The following is a 6,000-nucleotide window of genomic DNA, read 5'->3' as shown; positions in this document are numbered from 1 at the left end:
ACTACAAGTAACATTTCCAAGTTTGCAGACGACACAAAGCTGGGGGCGGGGTGTGGATTTCAGCTGCGAGGAGTAAGCAAAGAGGCTCCAATGTGAGTTGGACAAGTTGGGTGGGTGGGAAAATGCATGGCAGATGCAGTATAATGTGGATAAATGTGAGGTTATCCACTTTGGTTGTAAAACCAGAAAGGCAGATTATTATCTGAATGGTGATAGATTGGGAAAGGGGGAGGTGCAACGAGCCCTGGGTGTCCTTGTACACCAGTCGCTGAAAGCAAGCATTCAGGTGCAGCAAGCAATTAGGAAGGCAAATGCTATGTTGGCCTTCATTGCAAGAGGATTTGAATACAGGAGCAAAGATGTCTAACTGCAGTTATACAGCGCCTTGGAGAGACCATATCTGGAGTATTGTGTGCAGTTTTGGTCTCCTTATCTTAGGAAGGATGTTCTTGCCATAGAGGGAGTGCAAAGAAGATTTACTAGGCTGATTCCTGGGATGGCAGGATTGATGTATGAGGAAAGATTGGGTCGACTAGGCCTATATTCACTGGAGCTTAGAAGAATGAGAGGGGATCTCATAGAAACCCATAAAATTCTAACAGGACTAGACAGGCTAGATGAAGGGAGGATGTTCCCTATGGCTGGGGAGTCCAGAACCAGGGGTCACAGTCTCAGGATACGGGGTATGCCATTTAGAACCAAGATGAGGAGAAATTTCTTCACTCAGAGGGTGGTGAACCTGTGGAATTCTCTACCGCAGAAGGCAGTGGAGGCCAAATCATTAAATATATTCAAGAAGGAGATAGATATATTTCTTAATGCCAAAGGGATCAAGAGAAATGGAGAAAAAGTGGAACAGGGTACTGAATTAGATGATCAGCCATGATCTTTTTTGAATGGCAGAGCAGGCCCGAAGGGCCGAATGGCCTACTCCTGCTCCTATTTTCTGTGAACAGGGGCATCACATTTGCGGTTTTCAAATCCATTGGGACCCTCCCGGAATCCAGTGAGTTCTGGGATATTTCGGCCAATGCCTCCACTATCTCTGCAGCCACTTCCTTTAAAACTCTTGGATGTAGGCCATCAAGTCCTGGCGACTTGTCTGCCTTTAGTCCCATTAATTTGTCAAATACTTTGTCACTTGTGATAGAGACTGTTACAAGATCTTTCCTCCCATTAACACCTTGCTTATCTGATATCTGTGGGATGTTTATAGTGTCCTCCACCGTGAAGACCAAAGCAAAATATTGGTTTAAATTATCCGCCATTTCCGTGTTCCCCATTATCAATTCTCCAGTCGCCTCCTCCAAGGGTCCCACGCTCACTTTAGCTACTCTCTTTCTTTTAATATACCTGTAGAAGCTCTTGCTGTTTGTTTTTATATTTCTTGCCAATTTACTTTCATCATCAATTTTCTCCCTCTTTATTAGCTTTTTAGTCATCCGCTGTTGGTTGCTAAAAAATTCCCAATCCTCTGACCTACCACTAGTTTTCGCTGCTTTGTATGCCTTAGTTTTTGATTCGATACTCGCCTTGACCGCCTTTGTTTATCCTTCTCATCAAGTCCTTCTTTTTGACCAGGGTACATTTTTGCTGAGCGTTATGAAATATCTGCTTAAATATCTGCCACTGCTCATCCACTGACCTTCCCCTTAGTCTATTTTCCCAGCCTGCTTTAGACAACACTTTCTTCATACCTCTGTAATTGCCCTTGTTTAAGTTGAGGACACTGGTTTGAGACCTGAGTTGCTCGCCCTCAAACTAAATTTGAAATTCTACCATGTTGTGATCGCTACCCCCTAGAGGATCCTTAACTACGATATCTCTTATTAGTCCTACCTCATTACACTTTACTAGATCTAAAATAGCCTGTTCCCTGGTAGGTTCTGCAATGTATTGCTCTAAGTAACAATCACTGATGCACTCGACAAATTTGTCTTCCCTATTACCTCTGCCAATCTGATTTGTTCAGTCAATATGCAGATTAAAATCACCCATGACAACTGTAGCGCCCTTTTTACACGCCTCCGTTATTTCCCGATTTATACTTTGTCCTATAGTGAGGCAACTCTTCGGGGGCCTATTGACGACTCCCACCCATGACTTCTTCCCCTTGCTATTCCTTATTTCCACCCAAATTGATTCCACATCATGATCTATTGCACCTATAGCACTATTCACCACCGGACTGATATCTTCCTTCATTAACAAAGCTACCCCACCTCCTTTTCCTTTTTGCCTATTTTTCCAGAACGTCAAATACCCTTGACTACTAAGATCCCAGTCTTCGCCACCCTGCAACCATGTCTCTGTTATCGCTATCAGTATAATATAATAGATGTCAATCTACATGCAGTCTGCCTGTGTGTGCTAGTTCATCGAGAACTTGGCAACTGATGTCATCAAGAAGATGACTGAAGACCCAAAAGTGGCATCCTGGTCTGAAAGGCATAAAAGCATCCACCAAAGTCTGAGTATCTGAGCTGGTGCAGGGTCTGCATGAGTCCTGTGACAATGCATCCTCAGACTGAGTGATTTCCTCTAAGGAGTCATTGTTTATTCTCCTGAACTACCTCCTGTGGGACACTTGAAGGCCCTTTGGGAGATTAAGGACATGAATTAGAACTGTCAAGGTAAAAACGTTTTAATTGATTGTGATGTACATGATCATATTTCACTGACTTACTGACATCAACTCAATATGAGTGAGTATTCCATGCCATGTGGCTGTCTGATATTTCATGCTATCACCAGGTAGCTGGAAAGCCCCATCTCTCCATCTCCAATGGCCAAGAGTGTAGAGATTCCACTGATCTCCAGTGCTTCCTCCTCTGCAGATATTAACTGCAAGATTGATGGATGACCACCTCCGATTCTCTGCCTCTCCCTGGTGTTCTGTGGTTTCTTCTCCTGGAAAGACAGAGAGACCTATTGAATGAGAGTAATGGAATGCGATGAACGGATGGATGGGCAACATGTGTTGAGGGTGACTGTGAGGGAGAGGCATGACATTGCATTTATATGAAGGTGATTGTCAGCGGTGGATGGACAGATGGAAATGTGAGGAACTGCACCTGAAAGGTAAGTTGGTGTGAGGAGTGATGTGCATTGGTAGGTTTGAGAAGGCAGAGTGAGCGGTTGCTTTGATACACACATCAGAGTGTAGACGAATGGGCAACTGTACTCACTTTTACTGCCCTGATTAGGTCATTAAACTGCTTTCAGCACTGAGTCCAGGAGCGAGGGACCACACTCCTGACCTGCTTCAATACTTCCAGCTATGCTTTCTGACTTTCACATGCATATTTCTTCCTTCAGTCAATAAGGAACAGTATCTCTCTGTGGGACATTACAGTCCCGAGCATCACATCCAGGAAGGCATCACCAAAGTGAGGCACAGACTTGGAACTTTGGGGTTTCATTCTGACTGTTCCTTCTTTTGTTCTTTCACCTCCAGAATCCATCCATTGTAATCTTTGCAATGTTCCTTTAAAGTACTGGAGTGGAAATGTGGTTTGTCGTCATAGCCACTTAACCTAATTGGGTGGGAAACTAAGATGTCAGATGTAAATGCATTGGCTGGGTTACAAATCCACTGACAGACCCACTACACTAACTTTTGGGTTTCCCATGCACTGCTGGAATACCACGCCAACCCCCACCACACCGCGCCCACCCACCCCCCCAACCCGACGTCCCAGGCCCCACTCCCAGCACGTCAAGTTAAAAAAAACATAGAATCAGAAAATAATACCACACAGGGGGAAGTTCAAAATATTGCAATGGATACGTCATAAAAGATCCATAAATTCAATAAATGAGGTGTCAGCAATTTCTGATACAGTTGTTGAGAGATCAGGACTCACATTGTTTTAATGATTGTATAGAGACTTGGCATAATTAAAACAGAGAAATGTAATCATTAGTGCTGCCAATAATGTTTCAGTTTGTATATTGGAAAGATCGCTGGACGAATACAAAGGCAGATTCATTGCTTTCTGCTCTGCATTACTTGCAGATGCATGCATCTGTTACAGAAGCAACATTAAGTAGCAGGTTCAGAGCAAACATATGGGAGGGGGAAACTTCCTCCATTTGCCATGTGCAACAAGTCTTAAATCTCTTTGTAACGAGTGCATTTACAATTTAGCACACAGAGGAAATTATCTCCCCCCCGCCCCCCCATAATTTGCAATGGAACTAACACATATTTGGATAGACTAGACTTAGTGTAGGTGAATAAAAGAACTTGCACCTTTAATGATGTTACTAAATGCTTCACAGCCAATTAACTACTTTTCTGAGGTGTTGTCAGTGTCGTAATGTAGCGAAGGCTAGTTGTTCTATCATAGGGTTGTCCAACATATGGCCCGCAGGCCAGGATCCGGCCCACCAAAGGTTTCCATCCGGCCCATAGATGTAAACTGTACCTGGGGCATTTCCTCATCTTCGCCAGGGGTTCGTGACTGGAGATGAGAAATTTCCCATTGTCAGACCGGCTTTTAAAAAAGATCGCGCTGTCAGTTTCACAGCTGACAGCTGCTGACATCGGGAATAGCCATTCCCAATTTAGTGCAAATTCAGGGTTTTTTAAAAGGCCACCAGGAAACACCCCGAAACTGTCCGAAGTTCAGAAACCACTGTTGCTGGTGTCAGCAGCCACTGTTGCTGGTGTCAGCAGCCATCGCTGTGAAACTGACTTTCGATTTTTCAAAAAAAATTATCAACCATTTGCTGGGTGGGGGGGGGGGCGGGGGGGGGGGGGCGGGGGGGGGGCGGAACAGAGAGAGAGGGGAACAGAAAGAGAGGGGGGACAGAGAGAGAGAGAGGGACAGAGAGAGAGGGAGAGAGGAACAGAGAAAGAGAAGGGGACAGAGAGAAAGGGGGGGACAGACAGAGAGAGGGACGGGGGGGGGGGGGCAGAGAGAGGGACAGGGAGAGAGGGAGAGAGGAACAGAGAGTGAGAGCAGGGCAGAGAGAGAGGGGGGACACAGAGAGAGGGGGGAACACAGAGAGGGGGGACAGAGAGGGGGGACAGAGAGGGGGGACAGAGAGGGGAGGGACACAAAGAGAGAGGGAGAGAGGAACAGAGAGAAAGAGAGGAGACACAGAGAGAAAGGAACAGCGAGAGTGAGGGACAGAGAGAAAGAGAGAGAGAGACGGGGCAGAGACAGAGAGAGAGAGGGGCTCAACGAGGGAGAGAGAAAGGGAGGGGGCAGAGTGATCGAGAGAGGGGAACAGAGAGGAGGGGCAGAGAGAAAGAGAGATGGAGGGGGAGAGAGAGAGAAAGACAGAGAGAGAGGGGGCAGAGAGACAGAGAGGGAGAGGAGGTAGAGAGAGAGGGGGGACACAGATAGAGAGGGGGTCAGAGAGGCAGAGAGAGAGAGGGAAGGGGACAGAGAGAGAGGCACCAGACAGAGAGAGAGAGAGAGAGGGAGAAGAACACAGAGAGAGAAAGAGAGAGAGAGAAAGGGCAGAAAGAGAGAGTGGGGGCAGAGAGACAGAGAGAGGACAGAGGGACAGGGGCAGAGAGAGAGGGGGGGGGAAGAGAGACAGAGCGAGAGGGAGGCAGAGAGAGAGGGGGAGAGAAAGAAAGGGCCAGGGAGAGGGGGGGGGGGCAACAGAGAGAGAAAAGGGGCAGAAAGAGAGAAAGAGAGACAGAGAGAGGGGCAGAGAGAAAGAGAGAGGGGGGGACAGAGAGACAGAAAGAAAGGGGCAGAGAGGCAGAGAGGGAGAGGAGGCAGAGAAAGAGGGGGGACAGAGGCAGAGAGGGGGCAGAGAGACAGAGATGGAGAAGAACAGAGAGTGTGAGAGAAGGCAGAGAGAGAGAGATAGAGTGGGGGCAGAGAGACAGCGGGGGCAGAGAGACAGTGAGGAGGCAGAGATAGAGAGGGAGGGGGAAGGAGTGAGAGAGAGAGAGGGGACAGAGAGAGAGAGAGAGAGAGAGAGAGAGAAAGGGGGCAGAGACACAGAGAGAGAAGGGGCAGTGAGAAAGAGGGG

The sequence above is a fragment of the Heterodontus francisci genome, chromosome 3 (assembly GCF_036365525.1).
Source record: "Heterodontus francisci isolate sHetFra1 chromosome 3, sHetFra1.hap1, whole genome shotgun sequence".
In the NCBI taxonomy this organism is placed as follows: Eukaryota; Metazoa; Chordata; class Chondrichthyes; order Heterodontiformes; family Heterodontidae; genus Heterodontus; species Heterodontus francisci.
Note: the sequence above shows the minus strand (reverse complement) of the source record.